We start from the raw sequence: 18,079 nt of genomic DNA, 5'->3' as shown, positions 1-18,079 counted from the left end.
GATGACATGAACATTGACTTCTCTAGCTTCTGTTAATGCCCCACCTCACCTTCGTACCCCAACCCTTATTTATTTATTTATTCCACCCCCCCCCCCTTTTTTTCCCCCTCTGTTCCTCTCACTATAACTCCTTGCCCATCCTCTGGGCTTCCCTCCCCCTTTCTTTCTCCCTAGGCCTCCTGTCCCATGATCCTCTCCCTTCTCCAGCATTGTATCCCTTTTGCCAATCAACTTTCCAGCTCTTGGCTCCATCCCTCCCCCTCCTGTCTTCTCCTGTCATTTTGGACCTCCCCCCTCCCCCCACTTTCAAATCTCTTACTATCTCTTCTTTCAGTTAGTCCTGACGAAGGGTCTCGGTGCAAAACGTTGACTGAACCTCTTCCTACAGATGCTGCCTGGCCGGCTGCGTTCCATCAGCATTTTTTATGTGTGTTGCAGTGCTTGGAGCAAACAGTTTTTAAATAATGTCAGCTGCGTGTTTTCAAAAAGCAATGATGTTGATTCTGATAGTTGGTGAGACAATTCAGAACTGAACTGTTTTGCTCACTGCAGTTTCATGCATTCAGACCTGGGGATACCAGAAAAGGCCAGTTAGAGAGTCCATGTCATCAATCACCAGTTTACAGCAATCCTACATAAATCCCTCTATTCACATCAATATCCACCTCCCCATCCTCCCTCTCTTCCCCCGCCCCCCCCCCACCAAATCCAGATTCTACCACTCATCTGCACACCAGGTGTAATTCACAGTCACCATTTACTTAACCTACTGGTCCCACACTTCCTTTGGATGTGGGACAGCGTCCACATTACCAGAGCAGCTGAGGGAAACCTGTGCACTTGTAAGGAGACCATGCAAACTCCACATAACACTGGAGGTCAGGATCAGACCTGTTGTGTAAGATCTAAGCTAGAGGCTCGATTAGCTGTACCACTGAGCTGCCTCATGCCGTCTATTCACGTTTCTGTTTAAATTACCTGGAACATAAACATTACTCTCTCATAAAAGTAATTTCTGGAGTTTTTAAGAGAAGCAACTTGGCCCATTTCAATACAATCTATTATAGACACCAATAAAATATTTTTTTGAATTTGATCTTTTGTGTGTTATCTGAAAACCTAGAAATTTAATAAAAGGTTAAGTGATATGTATGTAATCTTGGAGGATAGTCCTCATACTACTTGTCCTGACTCAGACAGGAGACAGTTAATGCTAAGTCCCCATGCTCTCCCTGCTTCAAATGCTGCAGACCAAACAAAACATTGTTCTAAATACTCCTACCCAGAGTTATTCCTGCTAAATTTAGGGAAACTGACCAGTTGCAGCGTGGCCAAGGCAATATGAAAATTGGAGACTTTCCTGGGACAGCAGGCTCTGGAATTTTGCGACTTTAACCTTGAACTGTGCCCACTTTTATGGGTGGGTTCTGATCCAAGCTACTTGAATCTTACCTAGTGTAAAAGATCACAAAACATGAATGTGGCAAGCATCTGCAGTTGGTGGCCATGTTATTAGGTACAACTTGTTCATGCAAATATCTAATCAGCCAATCGTGTGAAGGCAACTCAATGCATAAATGAATGCAAATGTGATCAAGAGGTTCGGTTCAAACCAGACATCAGAATGGGGAATAAATGTGACTGTGGAATGCTTGTTGGTGCCAGATGGTGTGGTTGAGTATCCTTAGAAACTGCTGATTTTTTTGGAATTTTCATGCACAACAGTCTCAAGATTTTACAGAGAATGGTGCAAAAAGTAAAGCATATCCAGTGTGGGATCTGGTAATTTTTTTTTTCAATCCCTGTGTTCTTTTATGAGTCCAAGAATAACTAAAAACTTGTTGCTTCGCAATTGTTTATTTGAAGTTTAAACAATGGAACAGATACAGAGCATATGAAACTAAAGAAAAGAATTGAGACGAAGACAAAGACGAGCGAGATGTTGATTTTTTGCCGAGACTGGCTTTTTAGATGAGCAAGTTGAAGCACTGTCACAGTATGTGCGTAAGTGCTAACAGCCAATGAAAAGTAAAAAGGTGATAAACTTGTTATACTGCTTTTCCACCAGTAGGTGAAGACAAACACCACATATTATGAAATTACAGTATAAGAGTTTAAAAAATACAAATTGTGTTAGAAAAACCACAGTTTTAGTCTTGTTAAAAACATTTATGAAATAACAACTTATTCCAACACCAGTGAGCAGCAGTTCTGTGGGTGAAAGCACCTTGTTAATGAGAGGTCAGTGGAGAATGGCCAGACTGGTTTGAGCTAACAGGAAGGCAACAGTAACTCAAATAATCACACATTGCAACAATGGTTTACAGAAGAGAATCTCTGAACACACAACACGTCGGACCTTGAACTGGATGGGTTACTGCCGCAGAAGACAACACCTGTTCTGTTCTTGTACCTAATAAAATGGTTACTGAATGTACTTGTCAAACCAGCATTTGAAATTTCTTGTACTTTGGCCCATGATGTTGTGTCAAACTAATTAAGCCATTGGCATGTAATTGTTTCTTCCTGCACATGATTTGTATTTCTCCATTCCCTCCAAATTCACACCTAACTAAAAGCCTCTTAAACACTTCTATTGTCTTTACCTACTGTACCTGCTATTCTCAGAGTGGCAGGGGTATTGGCACTGTCCTTTACCTTGAATGCATCCCCTCTACTATTTGACATTATGACCCTAGGGAGGAAAGATTATGACTATCTTTGCATGCTTGCATCATTTTTTTTTAAAACTCTATTGGATCTCCTTTCAGCTTCCACCAGTTCAGAGAAGCTGACCTAAGTTTGATCAACCTCTTCTGCACCCTCTCTATTGTCTCCACATCCTTCCTATAATGGGGTGACCAGAATTGAATGCAATACTCCAGATGCAGCCTAACCAGAGTTTCAGAATCCACTTTTGTACCAATTGGTCTTCCCATAAACCTCTGGAAAATTAGGACTTAAGGCAAGAACTTCTACTTTAGGTTTGGATGAGAATATTACAAGCATTCTGTTTCATCAAAACACCTGCAAAAAGGTTGCAGTTTCTGAAAATCACATGAAGATTACTGTTGCCTTATATAAGTGAGTGTAGCTGGCTTTTTGAGGTGAATTTACTTAGCTTGCGCAGTTGTTGGATTATTTTATTTTATGACCTGCTTGATCATAAAAGATGACATAGTTTTAGTTTTGCTTTTCCAATGTTGTTGCCAATTGGCCAGGGTTTCAGGGTTTTGTAACCAGGATTATTTTTGTTCTCTAAAGCTTAGACCAGAGGAGTATATGAGGACATGCTCTCCTAGATTAGAAGCGGCTGCCACGGTACAGCCATTCGTCTAGCATAAATTTGCCTTTGGAGAATTCACAAATTGCTTCCCCAAAAATAAAATCCAGATGTGGGGAGAATAATTCTGAACTTTTGGCGAAAAGTTAAGTACACAACTGTGAAACAAATTGTCTGTCTTTTCCAATTCATATTTCTTAATGCATGCACAGTAGGTGTTTTATTAGCAGTAGGTTTATTTTGTGATCTTACTTGATATGCATTTAAAGGTGTGGTTCTCCAAACTGAAGGTTAAGTGGAGACATGAGCTGCGACCTTCATTTTCCTCCACCACTACTCTCACTACACAAAGTAATGGAGGCTATATGACCCTACTGTAGGCATGCTAGCTTAAAAATACAGCCCAGCCTGATCCCAGGAACCAGCATAAAGCGCTCAACTAAGTATTTATTTTTGAAAACAGTGGGAGTTTTGTTTCCTTCTGGGAATAGGTTTCAGGAAGAAAATCTAAATGGATTTATTAATGTCATGTGTTGTGAAGTACAGTGAATTGCCCTGTTTAGCCCAACAATCCCAATGAAATTAATGCTCCCAGCTTACTGAACTTTGTGGAAGGGAGAGGTCCACTCTGTCCAATGTCCAGCAAAGATGATTTTAATCTTCTATAAAAGTAAATTTATCCTCAATCTCTGTTTTACACCGATAAGGACAGTTCTTTTAACATCAACCCTGCCACACAGGATTCTGTAAACTAAAAGAGCAAATTCCTTCTGACAATGTGTAAGATTGGGTTATTTGAGAACGTAAAGAGGGATGGAAGTATAGACTTGCATGGTATTATAAGGGAAAGAATACCCCACGTGCTCTTTATCTTGTGGTTTTAATAATATGCATTGTTTTCTGTTAATGTAGTCCGCTTATAGCAGCTCAATTTTCCCATTGTGATGACTGCAACAATGTTCAAAGACGGTCCAGGGGACACATTCTGTAGAAGGAACATCACAGAGCCTTGGAGAAAAAATAGATGCCATGTGGAAATGAATCTTGACTTGTTTCAAAACTGATGAGCCAACTATATTTTTATAATTTCCAGTTTTCTCCAAGCTTTTCTTTCTTCTATTTGGATATGTCCAGATGTAACACTCAGATTTGTTATCACTGACACAATGTGAAATGTTTTGTGACAGCAGTATGGTGCAAAGACGAAAATCTATATATTAAAATAAACCTGCAAAAACATAATAGACAGGGTAACGTTGAACCGTTTAGAAATCTGACTGTAGCGGGGAAGAAGCTGTTCCTAAATCATTGAGAGTGGACCTTCAGGCTGCTGTATCTCCTCCCTGATGTTAGTAATGAGAAGAGAGCATGTCCTGGATGGTGAGGCTCTTTAATGACAAATACCTCCTTGAGGCATCACCTTTTGAAAATGGCCTCTAGTAGGGAGGGTTGTGCCTCTGGGGGAGATGGTTGAGTCTGTAGCCTCCTGTGATTCGGCACATTGGAGCCTCCATACCAAACAGTGAAGTAATCAATCAAAGTGCTCTCCGCCACATATTGATAATGCATGACGATTGCAAGGAAAAGCTTTCCACCCACACCCACTCGTGAACTGGGGAGATGGGGGTTTTGCAAATGAATTTAAAATGAGGGTGGGGGTTATTATTCAACAAGTACATTTTGCTACCACTGACCAGAAGGAGAGGCAATCTGTCTGGAAGAGCTCGGTGAGTTGAGGTCCTGCAGCAGATTGTTATGCCAGATTACAGCATCTGCAGTGTCTTGCATCTCCAGCAACAGGAGAGATCTGAGCAAATTTTTTGTGAAAGCGGTAGGTTTTTAAGGAATATTTTACAGATATGGAGAGCTTTGGAGGTTCATTCGGGTCTCTCAGGCCAGGCAATGGAAGGCCATCAACAGTGGAATTGGCTTATTAATGTCACATGTACAAAGATGCAGTAAAAAAAAACTTATCTTGCATACTGTTCATACAGATCAACTCATTACACAAATCATTGAGGTAGAACAAAATAAAACAACGATGCAGAAGAAGGTAACAGCTACAGAGAAAATGGACGTACACACGAGGTGCAAGATTACGTCAGATTGTGAGAGTTATGTCCTGCTGAAGGGTCTTGGCCCAAAACATTGACTGTACATTTCTATAGATGCTGCCTGCTCTGCTGAGTTCCTCCAGCATCTTGTGTGTTGTGAGATCAAGTCCAATAACAGATTGAAAATGATTAATGGAAGAGTATAAAGGTTGGGTGGGACCAGAGAAAAATAGACAGGATTCGGGTTAAATTATGGAGGAATGTAAAAATAAGAATGTGGGTTTTGAAAGCCAAAGCCATCACAGTGGGGACAGTAGTATTGCAATTCATACAATATTGTAATTCATACGTACAAAGCTATGAAGTCTGAAAATTAGAAATTGGCATGGAAAAAAATAACAGTTTTATTTGCAATAATTGGCACAAAGCATTAGTAATATGAGGTAAAGGTATCAGGAGTGCAAAACCGAAGGGACGGACTATGGTTGGATTTGGCAACACCACGATTCACAAAGCTGTGTGACAGTGTGGGCTGACAGGAAGACGCAGAGATGTGTGGGGATATAGATAGATTCAGTGAAGGTGTAAGGATAAGGCAGATGGGATGTAGTCTGGATAAATGTGAGGTCATTCACTTTGGCGGTAAACATAGAAAAGCAGGGTTTCTAATGGGAGATTAGAAGTTGTTTCGAAGGATCTGAAGCTTGCATGGATTACTGAAAGTCAACACAGTTGTGAAACAATTTGGAAAGCAAAAAGATCTGAGAGCAAGGGTATCAATATCTTACTGCAATGATATTAGGTACTGTTGTGTGCACCCCAGTACTGTGTGCAAGTCTGATCTTCCTACTTAGGGTGATAGAACAATTAATGTTCACCAGGTAGATGCAGGAATATTTACTGTAACCAGTTTCAAAGCAAGGAATTGGCCATGAAAATCAGAGGTATGAATTTTCTTTACCTGATATGTTGTAACTGTCTATCCCTGAGGAGTGTGTGTACCTTGTAGATGGAGGTGGGTATTTTTTTTGCATATCAAGCGATGAGGTTGGTGCAGGAAAGCCACTGATAAAACTGAGATCTCAGTGAATATGGGACCAGAAAGAGGGGCCAAATAGCATTTTCTCGCATACCACCTTGTACAGATCTCATCACTTGAGATGCTCCTTGCAGCCACTTTGAACTTAACCTCGCAGCAAGTGAATATTTGGTAATTAATTTTGCTTCTTAAAAGCAATTGCTTGCTTTAAACAAGGACTTTGTGTTATGCTAACAAGATGTTGTTTTATAATACAAGTATATAGGTATAATACAGGTTGATTTATAATACGGCCAGATTCGGGAACAGCTTCTTTCCAACTGTGATAAGACTGCTGAATGGATCCTGACCCCGATCTGGGCCATACCCTCCAAATATCCAGACCTGCCTCTCGGTTTTTTTTTGCACTACCTCACTTTCCATTTTTCTATTTTCTATTTATGATTTATAATTTAAATTTTTAATATTTACTATCGATTTGTAATCCAGGGAGTGGGAAGCGTGGAATCAAATATCGCTGTGATGATTGTACGTTCTAGTATCAATTGTTTGGCAACAATAAAGTATAAAGTAAATACATAATTTTGTGTTTTTTGTAAAAATGACTAGTGATCCAAGCTGTAGTTGACAATAGAAGATGTGATGCCAAGGCTGATTCAGTTTCAGGTGGTTGTGGAGGATGGACTCAGGATGCTGGCTGTGATCTCCCCAGTATCTGACTGAAAGGAATTTCTCTTTATTCGGGATAAGCAGTCTAATAATTTGAAGATGTTGGGAAGGGTTAAAGACCATAAACGTAGGAGCAGAATTAGGCTATTCTCCCCATCAAGCATGCTCTATCATTCCATCATGGCTGAGTTATCATCCTTCTCAACCCCATTTTTCCTGCCTTCTCTCCATAATCTGTACTAATCAAGAACCTATCAACCTCCACTTCAAGTATAGCCAATGACTTGGCCTCACAGACGTCTGAGGCAATAACTCCACAGATTCACCACCCTTTAGCCAAAGAAATTCCTCCTCATATCTGTCCTAAATGGATATCCCTCTACTATGAGGCTGCGCACTCTATTCCTAAACTCATCCACTATAGGAAACATCCACTCTATGGAGGCCTGAGAACTATTCCAGAATCTAGTGATTCTTGAAAGATCATTACTAATGCCTCCACGATCTCTTCAGCTACCCTGTTCAGAATCCTGGGATGTAGTTCATTTGGTCCAGATGACTGATCTACCTTCAGACCTTTCAGCTTCCCAAGCTCTTTCTCTTTACTAATAGCAGCTACACTCACTTCTGCCCCCTGACTATCTCAATTTCCTGGCATACTGCTAGCATCTTCCACAGTGAAGACTGATGCAAAATACTTAATTAGTTCGCCTGCCATTTTTTATCTCCCATCACTACCTCTCCAACATTATTTTCCAGCAGTATGATATCCACACTTACCTCTCTTTTACTCTTTATATAACTAAACAACTTTTGAAATCCTCTTATTGGCTAGCTTACTTTCATATTTAATTTATTTCTTTCTTTCCTTCTGGCTTTTTAGCTGGTTTTTAAAAACTTCCTAATCCTCTAATTTCCCACTAATTTTAACTATTATATGCCCTCTCTTTTGCTTTTATGCTGTCTCTGATTTCCCTTGTTCACCCATAGTTGCTTCACCGTCCCTTTGTAATATATCTTCATTTTTGGATGTATCTCTCCTGCACCTTCCGAATTGCCCTCGGAAACTCCAGCCATTGTTGTTCTACCATCAACTTTGATAATGGTGGTTGTTGCTGTTCCTCTCTGCGCCTTGTGGCACAGCAGGTGGCAACTTTGCCTTTTCTCTAACATTTGTGTACACTTTTTATGAGACCGAGTTGCTAGCTTGACGCTCAACCCAGCACAAATGTAAAGTATGCAAGGGGCCGGCTGGATTCAGACCGGCGATCCAGCACCAACATGATTTTCCCAATCTACCTGCATAGTGAAATCCTGCAAGGCTATATTAACATTGCCCTTTTCACATACTTTTTCTATCTCCCATTGTAATTTGTACCCCACATCCTGGCTACTGTATGTAACTCCCACTGGGGTCTTTTTACCCTTGCAGTTTCTTAATTCCACCCACAAAGATTCTACATCTTCTGATTATATGTCACCTATTTCCAAGGATGTGATTCCATTCTTTACCACAGAACCACCCCACCCCTTTTGCCTACCTGCCTGTCGTTTTGATACAAGGTGCATTCTTGAATGTTAAGCTCCCAACTGTGATTTTTGATTTTCTCTTAGTCACAATCTTAATGATGTCCACAACAGCATACTTGCCAATCTCTAACTGCACTACAAGATCACCTACCTTATTCTGTATACTGCATGGATTCAAATATAACACCTTCAGTCCTGTATTCATCGCCCTTTTTGATGTTGCCCTATCATCTGCTTGTCCTTCCTCGTAGTCTCACTACACAATGCATCAATTTGTATACCAACTGCCCCATCCCCCTGCCAAATTAGTTTAGATCCTAAGGAAGGAGGAAAGGTGGAGATGGAAAATGTCAACACACTGATGCTTGACTCTGTCAAGAGGAGGCATATACAGTAAAATTCCAGTTTTCCTGCACCTGCAGGACCTCAGTACTGCTGGGCTGGTGGCTTTTCTGGACTGTTTGTAACCAAGGGGCAGAGAGTTAATAGATAGTGTTATAGGATTAACATATGAGGTGTGCTTGATGTCTGTGCTTGTACTCATCGGAGTTTAGAAGAATGAGGAGGGATCTTATTGAAACCTATCGAATATTGAAAGGCTTATGTAGAGTGGGTGTGGAGAGGATGTTTCCTATAGTTGGAGAGTCTAGGGTCAGAGGACACAGCCTCAGAATACAAGGACATCCCTTTAGAACAGAAATGAGCAATTTATTTAACCAGAGGATAGTGAATCTGTGGAATTCATTGCCACAGACAGCCGTGGCGACCAAGTCATATTTAAAGCAGAGGTTGATAGGTTCTTGATTAGTATGGGTGTCAAAGGTTATGAGCAGAAGGCAGGAGTTTGGGGTTGAGAGGGGAAAATAAATCAGCCAAGATCAAATTGTGGGGCAGACTCGATGAGCCAAATGACCTAATTCTGCTCCTACGTCTTATGGTCTTATTGAATGATGTTCCTGTTAATGTACCAACACACTTTTAAATCACCTTTTTTAGATGTTACCCGGTGATATCTAAAGTATTCCTGTGAAGCCAGTAAGTTTAAAGAGAGTAACGGACACAAAATGCTGGAAGAACTCGGCAGACCAGGCAGCATCTATGGAAAAGAGTAAACAGTCAATGTTTTGGGCCGAGACCCTTCATCAAGACCGGAGAAAAAAGATGAGAAGTCAGAGTAAGCAAGTGGGGGGAGGGAGAAAGAAATACAAGGTGATAGGTGAAACTGGGAGGGGAAGGGTTGAAGTAAAGAGCCAGGAAGTCTATTGGTGAAAAAGATAAAAGGTTGGAGAAAGGGGAAACATTACTGGTAGGTTTGAAGGAAGCATGGGAAGTGAGTCCTTGCTGAGTGTAAGGGGAAGGTGGGAATCATCTTGGTGGGTCAGATGCTGACCCGTCGGAGCTGCAGAGTACATTGAACAGTACAGCACAGGCCCTTCTGTCCACAATGTTGTACCAACCTTTTAACCCACTCCAACATCAATCGAACACTTCCTTCCCGCGTAGCCCTCCATTTGTCCCTCAGCTCTGTGGAGGGTGCGATGAGATGGACAGAATACTACAGCTGTAGTCTCCCCTGTACTTGACTGCTCAGTCAATGTTCAATTCAATAGTCGAAGAGGAAATTCAGTGGTTTACCGCTGTTGCAAAATAAAAAGTGGCCAATCAAGAGGTGTGAACACAGACCCTTAAAGTGGATGAAATCATGTAAATGAACACACACACACACACCCACACCCATATACACCCACTCACCCCAGGCTTTTGTGTATCCTCCCACAAAAACCAGCACACCTTTGTTCTGGAGGGGTTTCACAAGGAGAGATCTTTCAGGATAATAATGTGGGAAATAGAATCATTGGAGCCCGTTGTGCAAAAGGTGGCAGCAATTGTGCAGGAGATGCAGACCTGAAGTCCCACTCCACCAGGTTCAAGAACAGTTACTTCCCTTTAACCACTCGATTCCTGGACCAATTGGCACAACCCTAATCACTACCTCAGGATATCACACTGTGACCACTTTGCACTACAATGGTTTTGTCTTTTCTCTTTGCTCTAATTGTCTTTTGTATAATTTATGATGTTAGTTTATATGTCTCTTATGACTGCTGCTGCCAGTAGCTTTTTTCATTGCACCTGTGCATTTATATGTTCTTGTGCAGATGACAATAAACTTGACTTTAATTTGTACCATTATATACCTGGCAGCAAAACGACACCCCTCTCATCCCACGTCCCAGCTCGAGACCCTTAGGTCTGAGGCTGGTTCTTGAAGAGTTCATCTAGGTACCAATGAAATGTTGGGAAGGTTTCTGACTGCCAATCCCTCAGACAATGAGTTCTAAAGCTGAGTGACATAATTCTCCAACCTTCATTCTACCCCTCTCTATTAAATCTGTGCTCCTTGATCTTGATAAATAAAAAAGATCACTGACCACTGGTTCCTAGAGAAGCGATAAAGGCATGTAGGATTACAATGTCTAAAAGAGAGGTACGTGGATAGGAAAGTGGTCAAACACAAGGATATGGGAGTAGCTCAGGTAGGCAACTTGAGACGCATGGATGTGCTGGACCAAAGTACCTGTTTCTGTGCTAAGTAACAATGCCTCTCTGCCTCTCCGCTAGGGTTCACCTGCCCAGACATCAGATAATTGTAGACCCAACAGACTGCAGATGCTGGAAGGACTCGGAAGGTCGAGTTGTACCTGTGGGAGAAAAGGAACTCGACATTTCAGGGTGAAGTCCTGCACAGACTCGTACAGTGCAATGACATCTGTTTTGTTCTAATGGGAACAACAGTCGGCCTCTCCCCACCGCAGCACTACTGCAGACCAGGAGCCCTCTGGCCTCTGTATAGTGTCATCATATCGTTCCCGCAGTTTGGAGACCTGATTTAAAAACACAAAGTGACAGGTTGAGCATCTGCCACAGGGAGAGAGAGAGACGGGTTACAGTCTGAGGGCAGAGACCCGTTGTAGTCCTGGGAAAGAGAGATTAGGAAAAGTAATTTTAAGTGGCAGGGGCGGAAAAATTGGAGGAAGGGATGGATAGGAGAAGGGAAATATCTAGCACAGGGTGAAACCAGGTCAAATGAATAAATGAGAGAAATTAGAAGGCGATTACGTTACTTTGCCTGTGTATGTGTTGCTAATATCAGGGCTGTTAACATGGCCAACAGGTCAGAGTGTAGCAAGAGATCCAAAGTCACAGACGGATACATAGAACAGTACAGGACTGCACAGGCCATTCAGCCCACAATGTTGTTCTGACCTTGGTGCCAATTTATATTAAATGCCCAGTTCATATCCCTCCATATTTATGTCTATCTACAAGCCTCTTAAACTCCACCAAACTGCCTACTTTCATGACCACCCTGGTTAACCCATTTCAGACACCTACCGCTTTCTCTGTGTAAAAAAATATTAAACCTGCCCCTCACGTTACAGCGCTCCATGTATGGTGGAGAGCATTCTGACTGGCTGCATCACCAGCTGGTGTCCAGGCTCCAAGGCACAGGATGGCAAGATGCTGCAGAGGGTTGTAGATTCAGCCAGCCCCATCAGGGCACAACCCCTCCCCATCATCGAGGACGTTCTCAAGGGGCAGCTTTCATCACTAAAGACCCTCATCATCTGGGACCTGCTCCTTTCTCGTTACTACCATTGTGGAGGAGGCACAGGAGCCTGAAGACCCACACTCCGTGACTTCCCTCCACCATCAGACCACAAACACTACATCATTATTCTTATTTATTTTGTAATTGAATGCAATTTTATGCCTTTGCACTGTACTGTTGCAGCAAAATAACACATTTCATGTCATTTAAGACAGTGGTAATAAACTAAATTCTGATATGGCCAGATCTGGTAAAAACTGGGTTTATTCATTCATTATGTTCTGTGTCATATGACATGGGTGATCATGGTCTTCCATTACCATGATTGATCTTGGCAAATTTTTCTACAAAAGTGGTTTGCCATTGCCCTGTGTGTGGTGTTATTACAAAACAGGTGACCCCAGCCATGATCAACTATCTTCAGAGATTGCCTGGCGTCAGTGGTCAAATAACCAGGACTTGCGATACACCCCACCTGCTCCCATAGCTTCAGGTGACCATGATCAGGGGGCTACACCTTGCCCAGTGGTGACCTGAAGGCGAGCAGAGGGAAGGACGTATCCTTTGGTAGAGACGTATTTCTACCCAAAGACAGAGTTGGCAAAAACTGGAGAATTCTCACTGACTATCCCACTTACCTAAGTCCTATGCTACTCCCAGCAACCAACCAACCATTTATTCTTCTGTTGTAAACGCTCAGAACTCTGCAAAGTGTCCCAAGGTCAGGACTGAACCTGGGGTCCTCAGCAGAGTGAGGCGGCAGCTCTCTCTGCTGCACCACTGGCTCCGATTGGATGGGTAAGGATGGAGCCAGTGGAGAAAGGCAGTGTGGTCATCACACGGAGAGGGACAAGGGCAGATTGAACACCGCCACGGGGGATGTCATCGGTGATATTGCCTACTGACGATCGGGAGGGAGATCTCAAGAAGCATCAGTGGAGAGAAGAACCAGTCAACAGACCTTCCTCAGTGGATGTAATTATGGATTTTTTTTTGGGGGGGCGGGTATAAGTACGTCAGGAAAGACTGCAGCAGCTGAAACTGGTGTAAAGATCAGACTGCTGGAGGGAGGCAGCCCTGAGGAAGGTACTTGACCACCACAAATTTCCTCCTGTAGTTCAGAGAAGCGCTAGTTCACCCTGGGTGCAGTGTCACTGATATTGACCCCTCCCCAGTTCCTCAGGCTATGCGTTGTCCCCTCGCCGAGCGTCAGTTGCCCTAGCCTAGAGTTAATGTCTACCTCCGGGGTTATTTGTCTTTCCAGGGGTTAGTGGCCCCCTCCATGGGGTCAGTTTCTTATTCCATGGACTTATTCACCTCCCCGTCCAGGGTAAATTGCCCTCTCCCTGGTCAGCTATCCCAGGCCCAGTTAGTTGCCCCTCCAGAGATTTATTTGCCCCCTGGCCAGGATTAGCCGCTCCCTCCAAGGTTTAGTTGTGCCTCTATATGGAGGTTATTTGCCCCCGGCTCCGCGTCAGTTGCCCGCCGCGAGTGGGCGGCGCTTCTGCTGTTCTGCTGCCGGTGGGGATGGCGCTGTTCCTCGGCCGCCGGAGCTGAGCTGTCGGGTCATGGCGAGCCGGCGCTCCCGCCGCCTGCATCCCTGAAGCTTCCGAGCCGGTGCAGCAGCCGCTTCGCCCCCTCCCCAGCCGAGCAGAGCCCCCCGGCGAAGGAAACAGCCCGGCCCGGGAGAAGCTGAACTCAGCGAGGTGAGCTCAGGCGATCGGTCCGCGGCGGCGAGGGAGGTTCGGGTAGTGCCCGCCGCTCCGAGCCAGGCAATCGGGATGGGTCCCTGCCTCCTGCAGTGGGCTCGGCTCGGCTGCGGCCGGAGTTCCTCTGCCCTTTCCCAACTCATTGTTTCTGCTTCGGATCTCTATCCCGATCTCACCTCCTCTCTCATCCCCCTCTGCCCTCTCTCTGTACCCCCGCGCTCTCTCCCTCATCTCCCCCTCCTCCTCCACACACTGCCCCTCCCACTCCCCATACCTTGTCCTTCCCTCACACCCCCCCTCCATTCCCTTCCTTCCCCTCACACTCAACCCACCCTTTTACCCTACACCCTCCTCTCCTCTCCCTCTAACCCCTACCCCCACACCCACTCCATCCTTCCCTCACCTTCCTCTCCCCTCTCACCTCCCATCAGCCACCAGAGCCCCCCTCCCCTCTTCCGCTCCTCCTCCCTCCGCTCTCCCCCTCCTCTCCCCTCCCCCTCTCCTCACCCTATCGGACCCTCCCCCTCTCCTCCCCTCCTCCCCCTCTCCCCTCCTGTCCCCCACCCCCTCTCCCCCTCCCCCTCCCCCCTCCTGTCCCCCTCCCCCTCCCCTCACCCCTCCTCTCCCCCTCTCCTCCTCACCTCTCCTCTCCCCCTCTCCTCTCCCCTCCCCCTCCCCCTCCCTCTCTCACTCACCACACGCCCCCTCCCCCACCCCCACTCTCCTCCCCTCCCCCTCTCCTACCGCTCCCCTCTCCTCCCCCCGCCCCTCTCACCTCCACTCTCACATCCCCTTCTCCTCCCCTCCCCTCCTTCCCCTCCCCACCCCTCACACTCCCCATCTCCTTCATCACCTCCCCTCCACCTTCCCCTTTCCTCCCCCCACCCTCTCCTCCTCCCCCTCCCCCTCCTCCTCCCCCTCCCCCTCCTCCTCCCCATCCCCCTCTCCTCCCCCTATCGTTCCCCCTCCCCCTCATCCTCCCCCTATCGTTCCCCCTCCCCCTCATCCTCCCCTATCGTCCCCCTCCCCCTCATGTCCCCCTCCACCCCTCCCCCTCCCCCTCATCCCATCCCCCCTCCTCCCATCCCCCCTCCCCCCTCATCCCATCCCCTCCCCCTCCCCTCCCCTCATCCCCCCCCTCTCCCCTCCCCCCACCCGCCATTCCTGCCCCTCCACTCTCCTCCCCCCCACCCGCCACTCCACCCGTCCCCTCACTCTTCCCCTATCACCCCTCCCCCTCATACTCCCCCTATCTTCCCACTCCCCCCCTCCTCCCCCTCTTGTCCTCCTCCCCCTCCCTTCCCCCTCCTCCCCCTCCTCCCCTCTCCATCCCTCCCCACCCCTCCCCTCTAACTCATCCCCTCCCCCTCACCCCCTCCCTCATCCTCTTTCCCCTCTCCCCCTCCCCCCACCCGCCAGTCCACCCCTCCCCTCACTCCTCCCCTATCATCCCCCTCCCCCTCATCCTCCCCCATTTCCCTCTCGTCCCCCTCCCTCTCCTCCTCCCCCTCTTGCCCCCTCCCCTCCTCTCCCTCTCCCCATCCCTCCCCGCCCCTACCCCTCCCCCTCCCCTACCCCTCCCCCTCCCCTCCCTCTCCCCCTCCCCCTCACCCTCCCCTCCCCTCCCCTCCCCCTCAGCCTCTCTCCCCCTCTTCTCCCCTTTCACCTCCTCCCCTCCCCCTCTCCTCCCCTCCCTTCCCTGCTCCTCCCCTCCCCATCTCCCTCATCCCCTCTCCCCTTCTCCTCCCCTCCCCTCCCCTCTCCTCCCCTATTGTCTCCCACCGCCCCTCCCCACCCCTCCCCTCTCGCTCATCCCCTCTCCCCTCCGCCCTCCCCCTCTCCTCCACTCTCCCCTCCCCTCCCCCTCCCCTCCTCCTTCCCCTCTCCTCCTCCTCCCCTCTCCATCCCTCCCCATCCCCTCTCCCTCATCCTCTCTCCCATCCCCCTCATCCTCTCTCCCTAATCCCCCTCCCCTTCATCCCCTCTCCCTAATCTCCTCTCCCCTCCCCCTTTCCCTAATCCACCCTCCCCTCCCCTTCCCCTAATCCCCCCTCCCCCTCCCCCTCCCCTCCCCCTCCCCCTCCCCTCCCCCTCCCCCTCATCCCTCCTCCCCCCGTCATCCCTCCTCCCCTCCTCCTCTCCCTCCCCCTCCCCGTCCCCTCTCCACTCCCCTCCCCCTCCCCCTCCCCCTCTCCTCTCCCCTTCCCCTCTCCTCCCCCCTTCCCCTCTCCTCCCCCTCTCCTCTCCTCTCCCCTTCCCCTCTCCTCCCCCTTCCCCTCTCCTCCCCCTTCCCCTCTCCTCCCCCTTCCCCTCTCCCCTCCCCCTTCCCCTCTCCCCTTCCCCTCTCCCCTCCCCCTTCCCCTCTCATCCTCTCCCCTCCCCCCTCCCCCTCTCCACCCCTCCCCCTCTCCTCCCCCTCCCCCTCCCCTGCTCCTCCGCTCCCCGTCTCCCTCATCCCCTTACCCCTCCCTGTCTCCCTCATCCCCTCTCCCCTCCCCCCTCTCTGCTCCTTCTCTCCTCCCCTCACCCTCTCCCCCTCCCCCTCCCCTGCTCCTCCGCTCCCCATCCCCTCTCTCCCCTCCCCCTCCCCTCTCTCCACTCCTCCCCCTATCGTCCCCCTCTCCCTCCTCCTCCCCTCCTTCATCCCCTCTCCCCCTCTCCCCTCCTGTCCCCCTCCCCCTCTCTCCCCCTCCTCTCCCCCTCCCCTCCCCCTCCCCCTCCCCTCATCCCCTCTCCCCTCTCCCCCTCTCCCCTCTCCCCCTCTCCCCTCCTCCCTCCCTCTCTCCCCCTCCCTCCCCTCCCCCTCCCCCGCCCTCCCCCCTCTCCCCCTCCCTCCCCTCCCCCGCCCTCCCCCCTCTCCCCCTCCCCCTCCCTCCCCCTCCTCTCCCCCTCCCCCTCCCCCTCCCCCTCCCCCTCTCCTCTCCCCCTCCCCCTCCCTCCCCCTCCCCTCCTCTCCCCCTCCCTCCCCCCTCCCTCCCCCCTCTCCCCCTCCCTCCCCCCTCCCCCCTCCCCTCCCCCTCCTCTCCCCCTCCCCCTCCCCCTCCTCTCCCCCTCCCCCTCCCCCTCCCTCCCCCTCCCCCCTCCCCTCCCCCTCCCCCCTCCCTCCCCCTCCCCCTCCTCTCCCCCTCCTCTCCCCCTCCCCCTCCCCCTCCTCTCCCCCTCCCCCTCCTCTCCCCCTCCCCCCTCCCCTCCTCTCCCCCTCCCCCTCCCCCTCCCCCTCCCCCTCCTCTCCCCCTCCCCCTCTCCTCTCCCCCTCCCCCTCTCCTCTCCCCCTCCCCCTCTCCTCTCCCCCTCCCCCTCTCCTCTCCCCTTCTCCTCTCCCCTCCCCCTCTCCTCTCCCCCCTCTCCCCTCCCCTCCCCCTCTCCCCTCCCCCTCACCACCCCCCTCCCCCTCCCCCGCCCCTCGCACCTCCCCCTCTCCTCCCCCGCCCCTCGCACCTCCCCCTCTCCTCCCCCGCCCCTCGCACTCCCCCACCCCTCACATTCCCCATCTCCCTCATCACCTCCCCTCCACCTCCCCCTTTCCTCCCCCCCACCCTCCCCTCCTCACCCTCCCCTCCTCCTCCCCACCCCCTCTCCTCCCCTCTCCCCTCCCCCACTCCTCCCCTATCGTTCCCCCTCCCCCTCATCCTCCCCTATCATCCCCCTCCCCCTCATGTCCCCCTCCACCCCCTCTCCCCTCCCCACATCCCCTCCCCCTCTCCCTTCTCCTCCCCTTCTACCCTCCCCTCTCCTCCCCCACCCGCCACTCCTCCCCCTCCCCTCCCCATCCGCCACTCCTCCCCCTCTCCTCCCTCCACCCGCCACTCCTGTCCCCCTCACCCGCCACTCCACCCCTCCCCTCACTCTTCCCCTATCACCCCCTCCCCCTCATACTCCCCCTATCTTCCCACTCCTCCCCCTCCCTTCCCCATCCTCCCCTCTCCATCCCTCCCCCTCCCTCATCCCCTCTCCCCTCCCCCTCACCCCCTCACCCCCTCCCCCTCACCCCCTCCCTCATCCTCTTTCCCCTCTCCCCCCCACCCGCCACTCCACCCCCTCCCCTCACTCTTCCCCTATTATCCCCCTCCCCCTCATCCTCCCCATCTTCCTCCCCTCTCCTCCTCCTTCCCCTCTTGTCCCCCTCCCCTCCCTCTCCCCTCCTCCCTCCCCTCCCTCTCCCCTCCCTCCCCTCCCCTCCCC

At 49.5% G+C, this 18,079-nt stretch overlaps 1 protein-coding gene across 2 annotated transcripts in view; it reads left to right on the top strand.

The window, feature by feature from the left end:
* Positions 1–13,702: 13,702 nt before the first annotated feature.
* Positions 13,703–18,079, top strand: part of farp1 (FERM, RhoGEF (ARHGEF) and pleckstrin domain protein 1 (chondrocyte-derived)) — a 278,773-nt gene continuing 274,396 nt past the window's right edge. For both annotated transcript variants that reach the window (XM_063048415.1, XM_063048411.1), the window contains exon 1: positions 13,703–13,894. The gene's annotated coding sequence lies outside the window, so the exon portion shown is untranslated. The remainder of the gene's footprint in view (positions 13,895–18,079) is intronic.

Source organism: Mobula hypostoma, chromosome 5, assembly GCF_963921235.1.
Source record: "Mobula hypostoma chromosome 5, sMobHyp1.1, whole genome shotgun sequence".
In the NCBI taxonomy this organism is placed as follows: Eukaryota; Metazoa; Chordata; class Chondrichthyes; order Myliobatiformes; family Myliobatidae; genus Mobula; species Mobula hypostoma.
This window is presented reverse-complemented; position numbering and strand designations above follow the sequence as displayed.